Source organism: Felis catus, chromosome C2, assembly GCF_018350175.1.
Source record: "Felis catus isolate Fca126 chromosome C2, F.catus_Fca126_mat1.0, whole genome shotgun sequence".
Taxonomy (NCBI): domain Eukaryota; kingdom Metazoa; phylum Chordata; class Mammalia; order Carnivora; family Felidae; genus Felis; species Felis catus.
Window position 1 is genome coordinate 91,719,479 of NC_058376.1, and position 19,945 is coordinate 91,739,423.

Here is a 19,945-nt window from a genome sequence, read left to right on the forward strand (position 1 = left end):
AGCCACTTAATAGCCCTGTTATAGAACACTGGGGAACAAATAGCAACAGACACATATAAAACGTATAAAGAAAAGTATGTGAGACAGAAAAAAACAATCATAATGCATGTACTGGTTCAGAAGTAAACAATACTCAGTGATTACAAATGTAAAAACCATTAATTTAACAATCAACTGTGATATAACTTTCTAATTAAAATGGAGGGTAATTTGGATAGCTGGGATGTGATCTTAGAAAAATAAAGTCTCAACCAACAAAACAAGAAGTCAATGGATAATAACAATTTATAAATTAAGAGATAACTACATAAGCACAGAGCTATCAGAAGAAAAACTTGGAACAGCTGAAACTCATCTCTTAGGAGTAGGAATGGACAGAGGTAGTAGCAGGCTGCTATGTTTTTGGGTTTTGTTTTTTGTGGTTTTTTTTTTGTTTTTTTCATTTTAAGCCTATATAAGTTTTAAACTGTTTGGAGAATACTTACATAAAATGATTTAAAAACAAAACACAGCCTAAACTTTTGTTGTTTAAGAAGGAAAACTTGGAGAGGCACCTCCAAGTTGCTTATGCATCTGACTTCATCTCAGGTTATGATCTCACTTTTGGTGAGTTCAAGCCCCACGTCAGGCTCTGTGCTGACAGCTCAGAGCCTGGAGCCTCCAGATTCTGTGTCTCCCTCTCTTTGCCCCTCCCCAGCTCTCGCCTGTGTGCGTTCTCTCTCTCTTTCTCTCTAATTAAACATTAAAAACAATTTTCTAAATAAATTTTAAGAAGGAAAACTTGGAAAGAGAGGACAGAGAAACAGACCTAAGTGAGGGAAAGGGAGAGGAAAAGAATGAAGTAAAAGCAAAAGAGACACTATAGAGAGAGGATCTATAAAACACCTCAGAAAGTAGCTTTCTCAAAATGTTTTTCGTTAAATGCAAAAGAAGTATTCAAAGTAATTTAACCTGATTGCTAATTACTATCTCTGGAATGTGTTAATTATTGTACTATATTTGTAAATAAGAAATAAGCATCAGTAAAATAGCTTAATTGTTTACACTGTATTTCTTCATTCACTCTCCCATCTTATCCTAATTTGGCCTACTCTTCTTACACACAGATGTCCCAACTCCTTCCCAGACAACCATCCTGCCTCTTATTGGTTCCTTTCACAGAAGACCTTTCTTCATAATGGCACACCCAGCTGAAGAACTTAACACTGTCCATTGCCTAGGTTTAAAGTACTCTACCTGGCTATGAAATCCTGACACTGCTTACTTCTCTTCAAATCCAGTACCTGCCCAGGACAAATCCTCTGTTCCAGTCACTAAGGTCTTCTCGCACTGCCATTCTCCCTGGTGTTACTACCAAAGGACTACTTTTATAGTTCATGCTGTTGGTCACCCCAGAAAGGTTTCTATTTACCTGTCTCATTCACCAAAAATCTCCTCATCTGTCACAGTCCAGTCAAGTCATATTGACTTCAAAACATGCCTTCTCTGAAAATTCCACAGCACACATATTGAACTCTTATCTAATGACTTTGACAAACACTGCTTTCACTTCATATTAGCACCTATTTAATATGTTCCTATCCCCAATTTTGTCTTATTTTTTCATTGCCAGTTTTGTTTTCCTATTATTATAGACAGTTGTGCAGCAGGAAACATACAGAATGCCACATTCTATAACTAAAATCATAAATGGAGTCCAGTACAGCTTTTTGACTGCTTAAAAAATATATTTCTTAGCATCTAGTGCATTTTCATACACATGCCACATACTCAGGATATACTGAATGGTTCACTGACCAACCCACTTTAAATTTACTAAATAAACATACTGTACTTATACAGTTGTCAAATCCCTATATTATCCTTCATGTTATTTAATTATTGCCTTTCATCTTTCTGACCTGAATCTGTACTTTAGCACATAGCAATCAATGTTGTCACACATTCCAACTTTCTAATTTAGAAGCAATTAGATCATTATGTAAAAAATTCACAAAAGATTATTCAGATATCTGGTAATCAAAAATAATCTGTTACAAAAATTCTTTACTAAAGTCTCTTCATAATTTTTAGTGTGCTTCATTCCAAGTTAAAATGAAATGGATTTAAAAACAAATGGAATGTGGAGGATGGTGTAATAGGTATTGAGAGGAAGGAGCCTTGAAAAGTTTTCTTTGAAATTCATGTTACCTGAATTCTAATATTTTAGGAATAAATATCCAATAAAAGTTTGGAATTAAAGAAGAACAATACAGTAAGAGTAAAAAAAAAATGTGAGAAAAGCTTTGTAGAGTTCTACTGTGTGCAAAACCTTACTTACAGTAGAATAAGTATGTGTCCCAAACAGAAACTGTTATTCCTGTTTTGAGAGATGTTTTATTTTAACTCTCCCCTTCCATACCCATATGGCAAATAGTACATAGATGGGCCACAACTACTAACAGAAGAAAATTCTATCCAAGTTTCAAGAGAGAAATTCAAAATACCTATTATTAAGAAAACCCATATGTGAAGTCCCTAGTATCCAGGCAACAAGTTGTCATGAGCCATGCTGTATTGCTGGGAAAGGCTTTGTCCTAATGCAAACAAAACAAAACAAAAACGTACTTTTGTCTCAGTTCCTGAAAATCTGCATAGCTATATTAATGAAAAAGAGAAGCCAAATTGGGCATGTTAGCATGAACAGACGTTCAATAAACAGTAATGGAATGGAGGAGATTTATACCCCTTTGTCGAGACAATTAAAAACAATTAAAGTTATCCTTGTCAACAGCCAGCTTCTAATGTTGTGTGCAAAATTCACAAGAGGTCTTCCTGCCAATAGTATATTTGACTATCAAAGCTTTGACAGAAAACTGTTTTGCTTTGTCCTACTTGTTCTGCAAGTTTTTTAACAATTGTCTTTGGTAACTTAAGAAGAAAATTTAGCACAGAGATTTTGTTAAAATGTACATTAAGGCTGCCTGCCAAGGTAATAGTATAGAACAGGTGCTGTCAGAGCCAGAAGGTGAAAGCAAAAGAAGGAAACCAATAGACAGAACAAGCATAGGAAATGACCCCAAAACAAGGCAGCCTGTGCTTCATACTGTTACCAACACCTGGTCCAGCCGGAAGCCATCCTTCGGCCACTCGTCCAGCTTGCAGTTGTTTACACATCCCACTGGCAGGCTTGGCTACATCTTCTGCCTTTTTTTTCTTCTTACTAAAAGAAATTCTATTTTGTGAACTTTTGATTCCCTACTTTTGATTCCCTACTTCCAATATATAATGAGTTAGTGATTTTTCTGATTTGTTTGAGCTCTTATGATACAGCCAGGAAATAACCATTTTTGTCTTACTAGAAATTCCTATTTATTGTTAAAGTTTGTACACTTATAAATGTTAAGACATTATGGATTTGGGGCTGATATCCTTGGGCTCTTTTACACATTAAGAAAATTACAGATGATCCCTGATTTACAAAGTCTCATGATATTGCAACTTTAAGATGATACAAAAGGGATGTACATTCAGTAGAAACTGTACTTCACATTTTGATATTTGATCTTTTTCCAGGCTAGCAATATACTGTATGATATTCCCTTGTGATTCTGGGCAAAGGCAGAGACCTGCAACTTCCAGTCAGACTTGCAATCACAAGGGTAAATGACCCATATGCTTACAACCATTCTGCTATGCATATAGCAATTCTGTTTTTCACTTTCAGGACCACATGTAATGAATTACATGAGCTATTCAATACTTTATTATAAAACAGGCTTTAGTTAGATCATTTTGTCCAAATATAGGTTAATGTAAGTGTTCTGCATACATTTAAAGTAGGCTAAGCTAAGGGGCGCTTCGATGGCTCAGTCGGTTAAGCGTCCAACTTCGGCTCAGGTCATGATCTTGCAGTTCATGAGTTCAAGCCCCGCATCAGGCTCTGTGCTGACAGCTCAGAGCCTGGAACCTACTTCTGATTCTGTGTCTCCCTCTCTCTGCCGCTCCCTTGCTCATTCTCTCTCTCTCTTTTTCAAAGAATAAAGAAACATTTAAAAAACTATTTTTTTAAGTAGGTTAGGCTAAGCTTTGATGTTTGGTAGGTTAAGTGCATTAAAAGCATTTTAGACAGGTTATTTTTCAACTTAACGATGGGTTTATTGGGATGTAACCCCATCAAAAGTAGAAGATCTGTAACCAAATTTTTATTTTATATATTAGAAACCTATAGTTGTTAAAGACAGAGGGTCATGGGGCGCCTGGGTGGCGCAGTCGGTTAAGCGTCCGACTTCAGCCAGGTCACGATCTCGCGGTCTGTGAGTTCGAGCCCCGCGTCAGGCTCTGGGCTGATGGCTCAGAGCCTGGAGCCTGTTTCCGATTCTGTGTCTCCCTCTCTCTCTGCGCCTCCCCCGTTCATGCTCTGTCTCTCTCTGTCCCAAAAATAAATAAACGTTGAAAAAAAAAATTAAAAAAAAAAAAAAGACAGAGGGTCGTTTTTGCTAAAAAAAAAAACCCCATATTTTAGAGGGATTATAAATACATTTAGAATGCCTTTGTGGTTCACCTTTAATCTCTTCATTTGTTTGTATATTTCACTTGGACCAGATTTAGATCAGATGCAGGACTGCTAAACTGAGACTGGATAACAAGAGGTAGCTTATATCAAATGTTGACATAGGAGGTGTGGGGAAGCAAATTCCTACACTAAATATTCCTAAAATTAAATCCATAATACGTATTGTGTCTGTGTGTTATGAACCCCTAGGCCTCAACTGTAGGAAAGGAAATCTTTTTGCCTTCTGCCCATCATAACTTGTTGGCCAGGGCTCTGTAAATGAGACTGACAAAAGAGAGATTAATAAGAGAAAACCAAACAAAAATTCATTAACATGTGCATTGGACATACACAAGACAGTACTTAGAGATGAGTAATTCAAAGATAAGGTTAGAATTTGGGGTCTATATATCTAACTTACTAAGGGAAAGGAAGCAGGAGAAAGGGAACCTTGGAAAAGCAATCACTATTTGGAAAAATAAATAGGCCTTTAGGAAAATAAATGAAGGATGTGACAGCATTGTGGTATCTGTTAGGGTGTGGTAATCTTAGAGTTGCTTTGCAGAAAGGGATGTAATGACTTTGAGTTCTTTTTGGAAGTCTCTGTGTTTAGGCAGATAAGAGATTTCAGGAACTCAAATACCTTCAGCTCAAAAAAACTCTTATGCCAAAGAGGCAAAATCAGACATGGCATATCCTGATCCCCTCCACAACATTCCCCAGTTTTATTGCTCTCACTTCTGCTTCTTTACTACTCTTAATGTACTTTTCTACTCTTAATTTCTACTCCTCATTTTATTTGTTTTATTTGGGTATTCTTAGCCTGTATTTTGACTGATAGCAAGCCAGATAAATGTCCATTAATCCATCACACTAGGCAGCATTTCTTTGAGAAGTGCCTCTTCTTCATTTTGCAAAATGTTGTCATTACCCTATGGACAACAGGTTACATTAACACAATATGGCATCCTTGTTTACATTTTCTTTATTGCTTAAATATTCTATATGGTTAGGTTTTGTACTTTTAAAGGTTATTTTTAGTTTGGGGGAAAAAACATAATTTAAATATTCTGCCAAAATTATTGGGTTTATTGAAACTACTAGTTTGTATCTCCTTATCCTTAGGGCACTAAAAAGACATGAAAGCTGATATCCTTACTCTGTGCAGCTTTGAGTGGGTGTTCACAGTCCTTCCATGATTACATGTGGTCATGCCAAAAAAATTTTCAGAAATACTCCACTGGTCTCAAAGGACAGTCCAACAGAAAAATGACCATAAAACAGGACATTTAAAGGAATAATGCCAGAAAAGCCGGTCAAAGAAGTCTGTAGAATGGAGAACTGCCACTGTTAAAGTGGTAAGAAATATAGAATCTATGTTTATAACTGAATCCAAAATGTCCACATTATACAATAATATACAGTTGACCTTTGAACAATATGGGCTTGAACTATGCAGGTCCACTTATACATAGTTCCATAAATGTATTTTTTCTTCCTTATCATTTTAATAACACTTTCTTTTTTATAGTTTACTTTATTCTAAGAATATAGTGTAAAATACATATAACATACAAAATATGTGGTAATGAACTATTTATGTTATCACTAAGGCTTCCAGTCAGTAGCAAGTTATTAGCAGTTAATTTTGAGGAAGTTGGAAGTTATACACACATTTTCAACCACCTGGAGTATGACTCCCTAGGTCACCTGTACACTGAAGTACTTTTGTGATTTGTTAATCACCATAATTTTTTAAATAATTTATTTATCTAAGTAATCTCTACACCTAACATGGGGCTCAAATTCATGACCCCAGATCAAGAGTCACATGCTCTTCTGACCAAGTCATCAGGGCACTGCCCCCCCATCACCATAACATTTAAAGGTTCCTTACTAAGTTATTTTTGCTTAAAAAACAAATAAAATTTATCCTCTTTATATGTTATCTTAAAATATATAAAAGTGTAACCAAAGTTACCATTTCATCTCTCTCATTACAAAAGAATTACATAATGCATTTTAACATTTATAATGTATTTATAAGCTTTTATAATGTATGTTAACTAATGTATTTTCTAGAGTTTGAAAATGAATAAATTAAAATTGGTTATATTGCTTATTTCTTCTTTTACTAAAAATCATTTTCTTCACTTATTCTTAGTTTCCTCCAAAACTTTTTTAGACTGTTTAAAGAGAATTCATTGACATTTTTTATTTACAAATTGACATGTTATTTATTTTTAAAATTGCATTTCATACGGATTTACTTTGATGAACATCTTATTATGAATCAAAAAGTAAGGAGGAGATGTGGAAAAGAATTTTACCATTTGTGACAACTGATCAGGGAAAGAAGGAGTCATAAGTGGTGAGTCTTTGAAGGAAGCCCCTGGTAGGTCAAATTATCCATTTTCCAGAGTTTTACATTTAATTCTGTCATCCCACACTATAAATATTGAGAGGCTCCTATGTGCAAAGTACTAAAATAGATCCTGAGAAAACACGGTGAATTAACCCAGGTTCTTGCTTCTAAAGACCTTATATTCTAATAAAAACATTTATATAGGTGTGAAGGAGGAAGATGACCTCCTTTATTATGCATAGTAACTAGTGCTGTGAGAATTTGACCAGCCGGATTTGAAGAGAACATCCAATATCAGATGAAGTCATTCTAATTTAACTGCCACTATTCATAATTATATCTAAATTCCTAAGCATGGCTAAGCATGGCTCATGAGGACATTCATGATCTGCCTCATGCTTAATTCTTTATAGACATATCATGCTATCTTAAATACTCTACTTCAGACATTACAAACCACTCTGCAACTACAACTTAATCTTCCTCCACCTTCTACTGACACATCACTCCCTGAGCATCCATCCTGCGTCTGGCTTAGGTGCTCACTGCATTTATCCCATTGTACCCCATGCTTTCCCTATTGTTTTCATTCATTATACTACCTTGTATTTGCCTATTTTTTGACTGACTGCCACTACATTGTGAGATCTTGAGAAGCAGATACATATTCTTCACCATCATGTCGTCAATATAAAGTAAATGGCACATAATAAGTGTTCAATAAATATTTGTTGAATGAATGAGTGAATTAGTTCAACTTCTATTTCCAAGAGAAACAGAATATTACTAATTGGTCCATTCCATGATCTTTCAAGTAGAAAGCTAAATAATCTCAAATGACGGCACAATCTATAACCAATTATACTGATTAAAATCTCTTAAAGGATAATTATATGAAGATTTACTTTACTTTAATTTAATATCCATAATAAAAAAAGCTGCTAGCAATTTGTAATTAGTTCCTTTTTTTTCCAAATCCATATTAACTCAGAATTCAAGTACCACTATGATACATTTATAGAAGATAATTCGTATAACTGCTTAGCACAGTACGTGGCGCAGTACAAGACCTCAATAATGTTAGCATGATGGCAGGAGTGCACAATAGTGGACTGGTTTAGGGTGATGACAAAAATGAATATGTATCAATGATATTATGTACAAATTATACGAAAGACATGTATTCAAGATTATATTATAAAAAATGATAAAAATTTAGACAGATTTCAAAATACAAGAAATGCATAGGCATATTACTTCCTTACAAGTAATATGGTTATTAATATTATTATTAGATTAAGCATGATAACACCAAACCATTGTACTGGAGAAGAGAACGTGAAATATAATTGCATAATTTTACAGTGCTTTGTAATGCATGGAATAATTCTCTCCAATGTCCAAAAATGTAAGTAAACAATATTGACATCTGAATACTTTTGACAAAAACAGCAGTTATAGAGAGAAAGAGGGGAAAGGCTTTTATATTCTCTTAACTGTTCAAACGGTTTTACAAATATTTGTAAAAAGTCACCAATAGAGGGCTTACCTGGGGTCAAATGAGAGAGGCCCTAAACCATCAAAAGTTATTTCCAGTGTCCAGCTGGGAGATCTAAAACAGAGAATAACAAAGACAGTTTGTGACAAAGCTGACACACAGTATTCTGGAAGGAGTGAAATCAATTGTGACATTTTTCATTTATTTGTAAATGCCTCTTTGGCAGTACACTCACTCAAAACGACAGTTGATTCTTACAGAATAGGGGAGGAGATGGTAAAATAGAGAAATCCTGACAGTTGCTTTAATGAGATTCTGTATTAGGGCTACACTAACATTTTCCCCCAACAAGGAGCTTGCCCTTCATTTTCAATATCATAACTCAGTAATTTGGAAAATGTTATCTCTATGAAAAACTAAACCAGTCAGTCCTTATAAGCCACTGCCAAGTTTATTTTCTTCTTATTTTTCAATTAGGAAAAAATGGCAAAACAAGTATCTGAATAAATGTCAGCCGTATAGACTAATTATGTCTTATTAAAAGAGTATTATTTTTTTATTAAAAATGGCAATATGGACTATGACTGAACAAGTCAAGGCACACTTTCCAGTAAGTCAATATTTGTTTGAAAATATTAGAGTATAATTAAAGCTATATCTTAAAAGCCTTTAATTTTAATATTTTAAGTTCCTAAGGGAAAGGAAATTATCAGCAAAGTAGTTTCACTAGTCTTTATAATTTGAGCAACTCCAAATTAAGCAGTCTCAAGTCTCCACTTCATTTATTCATTCAATTGTTCTTTGATCATATGCTAAGTTCTTGGTGAAGTTGCAAAGCAACTGGCAAAAACTTACTTCTAAAAAACACATAAATTATGTGCATGGAAAACCTGTGCAGGTAAAATGCAATCCAATCCTGGGCTACCCAGAATCTATTATTTATTTGTCAGCCAATAGGTATTTACTGAACTGGTAAACTGCATAAAGTCAAATATCTGTGAACAGCAAAATGAAAAAACATGCATTTTGGCATTTAATACGCCAGTACAATCTTTGGCATTATAGGTTCAAAGTCAGGATTCCAGAGAAGTGAACTAATTAAGAGACAGGAGAGAAGTAACAAGCTTTTGTTTCTAATTGTGTTGTCCATAAAGTAGAGTTAGTAATATTTACTGTATATGATTGTTAGGATTAAACAAATGTTGGGGGAGGAATAAAACACCTAGCAGAGTGCTTGGCTCATACACAGTAAGCTGTCAAAAATGATATACTTATAATAATTATAAGGCTTTATCTTGATCAAAACACATGACATCTTTCTCTAATACAACAGGAACATAAGTAGCAACATGAAATAGGAGGAAACCCTGGCTGTCAGGATACTATAATAAGAACTCTAGTTCTATCTCTCCCACTAATAGCCTCTTTGCCACTCAATTCTCTCATCACAAATATGGCACTGACATTCCTATCCTTACATAAAACCCCAACTTAGCTTGGCTATGAAAACTGTCTGGGTACTCCAAGTACCCAAATATTATACATTCTTTTGGAATATGGCCAGTAAATATGGCAGTGAGCACCATTTAAGTCTGGCAAATTAACCGTGGTCCAAGATTTGGGGGTGGTAATTTTACCCAGCTTGACAATGGTTAATTTTTAGTAATGCTCAATACAGCTACAAAACTGCTTAAGCAGGTAAATGTGTACAGGCTCATGAAAGGTTTTGTCTCCTTATTCTATCTTCAGTTTACCTACAACACTGGTTCCCAAATGTAGATACATATTAAAATCACTAGGGGGATGTGTTCAATGCTAATATCTATGTGCAACCCAGACCAATTCAAAATATTTTTTTAAAAGCTTCCTAGGTAATTGTAATGTGCAGCCAGGGTTTAGAACCACTGGCCTACAGCTGTATCATTTCTCTAATAAACACTATTGGCTTTCTACCTATTTTTCTTCTTTTCTTTTCTGTGAATCAGAGCCCCTGATTCACCTTAGGTGTCTTTTCCTAAGAAACTCTGGAGTGAATGCTTATGCCCAGATTCAGGACAACTTTGATTTAGGCTCAGTGAATCATAGTGGTCCCAATTCCTTTGCCAGAGATTGACTTCAGGGTATATATGTTACCCTTATAAAATGGAAGGAAGGTGTGCTGGGGTTCTGAGCAAAGTTTCCACCCTCCTAACAAAATGCTTTTTCTCCTGCTGTTACATATGGATATGATGCCTAGAACTGATGTAGTCATCTTGTAAGCATGAAGGAAGACAGTCTGAGGACAAAGCTAACATCTTGAGGATGGCAGAGCAGAAGGTTAGAAACAGAGTCTGTGATAATGTCATTCAGCTGCTGCAGTAATTTGTCCCATTTCTGAACTTATGTGAAACAAATTCAAACAGCATCAAAGCACTCTGTACTTACATAGCATCCCAACTATATTAAACCAACAAAGACGGGTATATCCCAAGTCTAAGTTTTGGTCAAAAATTTCTTTTATTGTTTATATTTTGAAATCCTTTATGAAGTAAACCAACTGGTGAAAAATGTTCCATTTTTTCTTACAAACCAGATAATTCTTAGTTTTATTTAAATGGCTTTATAACATTTATTTTTACTAAAAACTATTGTGCAATACACAATATAAGGAATTTAACAGCAGATCCCATCAAATAACTTTTTCAGAAGTACTAATTTGTTCCAGTGTTTTATAGACAAACATAATGTACACAATTAAAATATATTTTCCTACAGCACATATACATATATATATGTATATGTATACATATATACATATAAATGCATATATATGCATATACATATATATATATATACACATATATAAATACATGCATGTGTTTGCTTTTTTAAGTTGTTGCCAGCCATATGGGGCTTAAAGTGGAGAAAAAAAATGTTTTTTTTAATATCCAACCACAACAATCACATGATTTCCTAATAACTTTGTTTTTTCTTTTGATTCTATATGCAGCTTGCTTGCTTTTATTTATTTATTTATTTAATTTATAGCTTGCATTTCTTGAATGTAGTGAGTCTTATTATTAAATGTCCAGATTATAATTTTGGTTCCAAAATGTCCTCTCTTTTCTTTAAGTGGTATTTTCCTGACCCAGAAAATACTAGGGATACTTTGGAATGATGCTTTATTGTCAACCACACAGTTGGAATGAGATTAAAAGGGATTTGTTCCAAGATCTACTATGAAGTTTTAAAGTGGCTAACACTATAATTACCATGTTCCAATTTGACATTTTAAATCCAGTTACTTACAAAATCTCTAAGTTCCTGTGTGTTGCTTCTCCCTCTCTACATCCCATTTATAATTTCTGTATTATTTATTCAACAATGTAAAAAAACTACCAACACTTTTGTAGAAAAGGGGGAAACCAGACTATCCTTGGTAGATGGGCTCTGCTAGATAAAGAAGAAAACATACAGGAGTCTGAGCTTTTGGGAGCATCAGAAATGATCACACAGGAGAAAACATGAAGTGGAGCTGATGGAGGGCTCCATGACGTGATTTCTTCCCACATAACCCACCAAATCATCAATTAAGTTATAAATCTATAACTGTCATGGCATGCATAATATGATGGACTTCTTTGAAATCAATAAGGGATATAGTTTGGTGCAGGACCAAGTAAGTATAAAGGGCCGAAACTAAGTAGGTTCAATGAAGAAAGAAAAGAGTACTGGAAAACAAGAAGGGAACAATTTCTGAGAACATTCCCTGCCCTAGAATAGATTAGGGTGCGAAACAAGCATTCAAGCCAATTTTCCCTCAGTATAGACTGGGAAATCTTAGTGTATTCTTTTGTCTACCTCACTATTCTATGAGCTCCTAAGAACACTGTTATCTTGTACTCTTTGAATCACAACAGAACTCAATAAATGACTGAATTAGCTTCAAGTGGGGAAGCTCCTCCAAAAAGGGTCTTTTCATTTGCATACCACTCCCAAATCTAGGCAAGCTCTATACCCAACTTTCCTTTTCTACTCAAAATGTAAAAAAGACTGACCTCTCAACAGTGCTAAGAAGTTAGCAGAACTGAAAATATTATCGACAAGTTTGGCTTGAGGTCGTCCCTGTAACTCCAAATCACTTACTGCTTAGCAGAGGGCCTAGGAGAGCATCCCACTCCTCAAGCCCTACTTATAAATCCTGACAACTACTACCAGTGAATAAGACTCAAAACCTTCCCCCAAAGTGTAGTATGTTTTCCTGAAATTCATCTGTAGCTCCGTGTTCCATTTCTGGTGTCTTTTTCACTCTGCTAAAGATGGGAGCATCCAAGAACATACTAATGTATCTGCACACTCTGAAAAGTTGTACATACTCATGTCTGTCTTCAATCCTTTTCATCCAAGGACTGGAACCTGACATCATCTCTGCAAGGACTTCCAAAATAGAGGCTTAATAAATGTCCCAAGCACTGAACTAAATTATACATCAAGTACACATTGTTTACTGTTTTTATTTATAACTATCCTTAGATAATAATTGCATCTACTTTTTGGACCACTTAATTACAACCATTAGAATCAGATATTTTTATTTCAGAAGTATAGAATTAACACTGGTTTAAAAATTCTACAAATTTTTAAGAGGAATTTAATATTTTGTAGTTTATTTCTGGAGGCAAGCCCTTGTTTCTTGCGAATCCTAGTTCATTCATAGAAATATATGAGATGTCTTAGGAACCATTGGTATTTCAATATAAATATTAAGGAAAGCTGTATTACAATGCAGACAGGTAATCCTGAGGCCCAGCAGAGCAATAATGATTAACAACACACTCTAGAGGGAGTATAAATTTTAATACTATCACTCATAAAATCCACGTTTCAAAGGTTACAAAACAGAATCAAGTTTACCAAAAAGCAAATAAATCATCTTGCTTTGGGGTTTCTTCTTTCATCTCTGATTTTTAAATAATCAGCACCATCTCCCCAGAGCAGATAAACAACACTTACAGGCAAATGAACTAGAGGAAGTTCTGAAATCCTTATAGAGGACTAACTCTCATTGGATTCTGATCCTAGTAAATTCTACTCGCAGTGTTTATTTAAATTTACATTTAAAAAGAGGAAGAAGACTCTAGGGAAGTGGCCTTTATATGGGTTTTATTTGCTGATGCTATGATGATGCACAATGCCTCTTCACAAGATTGCATGGGTTAGAGGGTAATCCCACTATCACTCTTGCACTGATGAGAGCTCTATGTGAGTGCTGATCTCACATCTGGTCTCCAAACTAAGACCAAACTAAAATAATCCAAAAACTATGCAAAGAGTCACAGAAATAATAACTAAAAAGGCTAGAATGAAATAAGCAAAAGTGAAAGAAAATGTGATGAAAATTGGCGAAGAATTCTGAGAAGAAAACACCATGCATACAAACATAAGGCCAAATAAGTTCAAACATCAATAGGGTTATTTTTAATGATGCTACTGGGAACTAAGACAATGATGTTCATGATAGCTTGTTTTTTTTTTGTTTCATTGCTTTTGAATACCCATAATTTTATGTCTTCTTTTCAAGTCACATGAATTATGTAAGTCAATGTGCCTAACCTCAGTAAATTGCTTCAACAAATCAGCTTATAGTCTCACAAAAAATGTGATCATACAAGAGATGAAATCACTTGTCCCATTCAATATTTTAATAGTCACATTTCCTATTTCCTATATTTGTAATATTTTATATTTTCTATATAGATAATCTTACAATGCCAATCATGATACAGAAGTTTATAATATAAATGAAAGGAAAAGATTAACACATGAAACAATAGCCAATTTATAGTCAAAACTATTGATGCTCTTAGTAAAATCTAGTGAGGACAGGTAGTCTTCCCTGCAGAGAAAGTATGAAACAGCAATTTAAAATAAGCTCTCACATACCTATTCAGATCTATTTTACAGATTAGGAAGCTTTTTTCTGAAATTGTTCAGATAGTAAATATTTTTAGCTTTGCTAGCCATCTCTGTTGCACCTTTTTAGCTTTGCTGCTGCAATGTGAAATAGCCATAGACAACATGTAAGAGCATGGTTGTGTGTGTTCCAATAAAACTTTGTTTATGAAAACAGCTGGAGGGCCATTGTGGACTGGGGAACATAACTTGACAATCCCCAGTCTAATTCACCATTTTGAGAAGTGGTGAGTCCCATTTTCAATATGAAATAGAAAGCAAGAAAAGACTGAGGAAAGGTAGAATTTTTGTAGATACACCCTGAAATCCCAGAATATTAGAAACACTTATATTTAAATATAATTTTTTAAAAGTTTTTAATGTTTATTCATTTTTGAGAGAGAGAGAGACAGAGTGTGAGCAAGGGAGGGGCAGAGAGAGACAAGAATCAGAAACAGGCTCCAGACTCTGAGTTGTCAGCACCGAGTCTGATGCGGGGCTCAAACTCACAAACTGCAAGAGCATGACCTGAGCTTAAGTCAGCTGCTCAACCGACTGAGCCACCCAGGTGCCCCCAAATATAATTTCAAAAACATCTGATGGATGCTTTTATTGGCTATTGTTTTATATTATCCATGCAAATTCCTCCCACCATTTAAGAACAGATTCTTTAGAATCCACCAATTAGGCAAAACATTTCCTGTCACTGAATTTCCTTGGCAATTGAAATAACTTTGACAAACATCTATACAACAAATTTTGACAATTAAAAACTTACTTACATTTTAAAAACAAAAATAAAACACATCTTTCTATCACTCAGATGTGCCCCAATTTTATACCTCTTTCCTGGAAATCCAAATATTTCAATACATTGGAAAGTAAAACAGAGGCAGCGGGTTGGGTAGCTCAGTCAGTTAAGTATCTGACTCTTAGTTTTGTCTCAGGTCATGATCTCACAGTTCATGGGCTTGAACCCCACATTGGCACTGACAGTGTCGAGCCTGCTTGGGATTCTCTCTCTCTCTCTCTCTCTCTCTCTCTCTCTCTCTCTCTGCTCCTTCCCTGCTCCCTTTCTCTGTTTCTGTCTCAAAATAAATCAACAAACAAACTTAAAAAATAAAAATAAATAAATAAAAGAAAGAAAGAAGAAAGTAGAACAGGATAAAATTATCGTTAAGTACAAGTATCCTTAAGCATCATGACAACTTCCATCATGTAATATATCACAAAACATTCAAAATTCTGAACAGAAAATATTAGTAATTGTAACATGGTTCTCAATTATTCCAGTGATAAACCACTAATAAAAATGTCAGCCTTATAAAATGTAACTGGTAAACACTAGCTAGCTATTTAAAAATCCAGCCTGTTAAGACTTAACTTCTCTATTGTTTCCTATAGAAAAGTTATAAAAAGTGATCATGATCTAGTTTTCCCAAATGATAATAAAAAGTAATAAATAATGATTAATTATTATAGGCCAGGCAATATTCCAAGTATTATATATTTATTAAATCATTTAATACTCAATTCTATGTCATGCACATAGTATTATTATTCTCATTATACAATGAGGAGAAAACTGCCAGCGAGAGGTTATATAGCTTGCCCAAGGTCACACGTCTACTAAGTAGCAAAGACAGGATTTGAAAACCAAGTGTTCCAGGCTCCGAATGCAAATGAGGTCAAGGCCATGATTCAAGGTCTACACAGGAATGCTAGTCTACTGGCACAGCCAGTGTGCTCTACACTCCTGAAAAAGTCACCACTGGCAAAGATAATGAATCAAGAACTAAAGGTGAACACAGAGAAGTACAAGCCAAAAGTGACAGATGATGAGAGAGGGAACCTCCTGAAAGTTTATATCTGGGGAACCAAACTCATTTTTTCTACAAATGCTACAGGTCAATAATGCTCCTTGTAGACCTGACAAACACATTTATTCCAGGCTTTGGAATCAGCTTAGCCTGTTTAAATCCTAAGTCCATACTACTTACCAGGTCATTTTTTGATTACTTATATAATTTATGAAATGCAGACTCCTGCTGTATAAAATAAAGATAATAATCAGAATTGTTATTCAGGAGTGTTATGAAAATTAAATAAGCTCATAAGGGCCTGATGCATACTAGGTGCCCTCAAAATGTAACTGCTATTATTATTCAGGATTTTGTTTGTTTTTAATTACAGAAGTGGCAAATGGTGTTTATGTTAAAAGACACCAGACATCTGAATAAAAAGACAAAATGTATCCAAACACTTAGATGGCTTGTCTATATAACTCTGAGTTCCTCAAAATTTACTGATTATCTCCTATATGCTAGAAATCACATTAAAAAAAAACACAGTTGTGATTAGTCATAAAAACAACTCTCTAGAAGACTGACTGAATTTTTCACTTTCATCTGAACATATTACATGGATACTATTGTTATTTCAATATTTCAACTCATAGAACTACCTACCTTATCTGTGACTACAGTATGCTTTGATGATTCCTTAAGTCTTCTGCAAGCCTTACAGGGCCAGGAAGGCTCAACACCCTCTCTCACAACTCCATCTGCTTATTTCTAGTTTAAAGCAACCTCCTTCATCCATTTTCCCCAATGTGTCATATAGAAATATTAACACTGGGGTGTCTGGGTGGCTCAGTAAATTAAGTGTCTACCTTTTGGTTTTGGCTCAGGTCATGATCTCATGGTTTTGTGGGTTAGAGCCCCTCTGCGCTGACAGCGTGGAGCCTGCTTGTGACTCCCTCTCTCTCCCTCTCTCTCTGCCCCTTCTCCACTTGCCCTGTCTCTGTCTCTCTCAAAATAAATAAACTTATTAAAAAAAGAAATATTATCATTTATCACTGTCTATATGTGCACCAAAGATAGAAAAGAACTGTATTACTGAATGCCATCTGATATATTTGTGATTAAATGAGGTGGTGACAAACATTTTAATGTAGCTAAATCATACACCACTAAAATTTTCAATATATTGTATTAATTATGTAACATTGGGCACAATCATAAAGCAGCATATCATATTTCAATGAGCTTTTGTTAATTTAAAAGAGGAAAAAATAGAAAGACATACAAATGAACAAAAAAATAAATAAGGAGACAAACCATATTTATAGAAACAAAGTCTTTTTTTGTCATTTTCTCTTAACAGAACTGTCTGAATAGGCAGTTTTCCAAAGAATATGTGCAGATAACCAACAAGCACATGACAAGATGCTCAACATTACCAATCATCAAACAATGCAAATCAAAATACACTGAGATATCACCCCAATGCTGTTAAAATGACTATTATCAAAAAGACAATAAATAAGTGGTGGTGACGATATGGAGAAAAGGGAAACCTTGTGCACTGTTGGTGGGAAGGAAAACTGGTGTAGCCACAGTGGAACAGTATGGAAGTTCCTCAAAAAATTAAAAATGGAACTATAATACAATCAGCAATTTATGCAAAGAAAAAGAAAACACTAATTTGAAAAGATATATGCACCCCCATGCTGTGACATTATTTACAACATCCCAGACCAGGAAACAACCTAAGTGTCCATGCATAGATGATGAATCGGTAAAGAAAATGTGGTATGTATATAAAATGGAATCTTTTTCAGCCATAAAAAGGAATGAAATCTTGCCTTTTGCAACAACATGGATTGACCTCAGGGCATTATGCCAACTGAATTAAGTCAGACAGAAAAGATAAATGCCATATGATCTCACTAATATGTGGAATCTTAAAAAAAAAACAAGCTTATAAATATAGAAAATAGATTGCTGGTTGCCTAAGGTAAGGAGTGAGCAAAGTGAGTGAAGGGGGTTAAAAGGTACAAACTTCCAGTTATGAAATAAATAAGTCAGAGGGGTGTAATAAACAGCAAGGTGACTGTAGTAAATAATACAGTATTGCATACTACATCCACTAGGATAGTGGATCCTGAAAGCTCTCATCACAAGAATATAGAATTTTGTAGCTATGTAAGGTAACAGATGTTAACTAGACTTGTTGTGGTGACTGTTTTGCAATATATACAAATATCAAATCATTCCCTTCCACATCTGCAACTGACATAATGTGCCAATTACACCTCAATAAAAAGAAAATGAAGTGCATACTGTTCTTGTACTCTGTCCCCAAACTAACTTTAAAAAGAGGAAAAAAGCAAAATAATGTTAGAGCATCATACAATTGTGATGATTAAAATAATAAGAAATATAATTGTTATATTTAAGCACAGGTTGGAAATAATCTGTCAATATAAGAATAGCAAAGTCATAAATAAAGAATACCCCACAGACGAGATAAATAGGCAATATAAAGCCTCAGGTGGGTTAAAGTTAATGTGATTAGTACTGGCACACAGAAAAATCCTGTAAGATAGAATTATCTTTCATCTGTTTTCAATTCATCCAGCTAGCGCTAAGCAGCTATTCTTCTTGTTACTCCATTTTTGTTATCCTGTTTTAGGTTCTGTTTTTATACTTAAACCAACCTATAACATATCTTTGTTACTGGAAAGCTTAAACAAAGTGCACTTGTCTAAGAGAAGTAGACAAAAATTTCAGAATACTTTATTAGGTGACCATAATTGATTAATGCTTTTAAAGAGGTTATTTTTGATGTGGATTAAGCCACAAAACTGTATCAAAATGACAGAATATGAGTTACAATGATAAAAATGTGGATTTATTATGTACAACCAGAATTTATGTATATAAATTATTTGTTTTCCTCATGCGAGACTCCACAGTGACCCCAATGGCACTGCTACTGTTTAAGCACTTTTAATAAAATAAATGAGAGTTTGTTAAATATCAATCTCATCATCTAACAACGTTAGTTGCCTCTAAGTTCATAGTGCGCTGTGACTACCAAAATAGTCCATTCAAACTTGGGCTATATTAACACCAGGACAAATTACAGGACACATAAGATAATGATTCCACTGTATTCTGTGGGACACATAGAATGCCACTGTACCTGGCATTTTTTGAAAGAGATATTGGAAACATGTAAGTAAAAGAAAGACAGTGAACGAAAGACATGAAGCGCAAAAAGAAACAAACAAAACCTTTCATTCATTCATTCATTTCAGCAACTTGCCAAGGGCAAGCTTGGTCTTCAGGTTGAATATTTTGGATGATCTTGTTTCAATGACTTATAAGGAAATTATTTACTTCGAAAATGTTATCGTCATATTTAAAAATCTAAAATCTTTAATTAAGCTCTCTCTCTCCAAATTTTGGTGTGAACCATGATTATTACTTCTAATAAACTTTGGCATTTTTGTAGGTGCGTTGTGTGTGTGTGTGTGAGACAGAGATAACAAAGAGAAGAAGAGAGATATTTTGCTGACTCAGAGAAATTATGAGATGCCTTTGTAATGTCAGAGATTTTTCTATCTGAGTAATTCAAATCACTGAGCCTTTACCTTGAAAAAGTCCAGAGTACAAAGAGATTTATCATGTAAGGCCTACTTTCTTAGAAAGTCTTTCTTAAAATGTCTGCTTTGTTAAAAAGTTGACCAGGTTTCTGGTCTTTGAAAGAGCAACTGGGACAATCATGTGCTCAATGCAACTAGAATACATCTGAACTTTTTGGGGCGCCT

At 34.6% G+C, this 19,945-nt stretch overlaps 1 protein-coding gene across 9 annotated transcripts in view; it reads right to left on the reverse strand.

The window, feature by feature from the left end:
- The window catches only part of NAALADL2 (N-acetylated alpha-linked acidic dipeptidase like 2), a 1,340,454-nt gene that overhangs the window by 1,238,772 nt on the left and 81,737 nt on the right, over positions 1–19,945 (reverse strand). For all 9 annotated transcript variants that reach the window (XM_023260390.2, XM_023260391.2, XM_045036390.1 and 6 more), the window contains exon 2: positions 8,449–8,511. The gene's annotated coding sequence lies outside the window, so the exon portion shown is untranslated. The remainder of the gene's footprint in view (positions 1–8,448; positions 8,512–19,945) is intronic.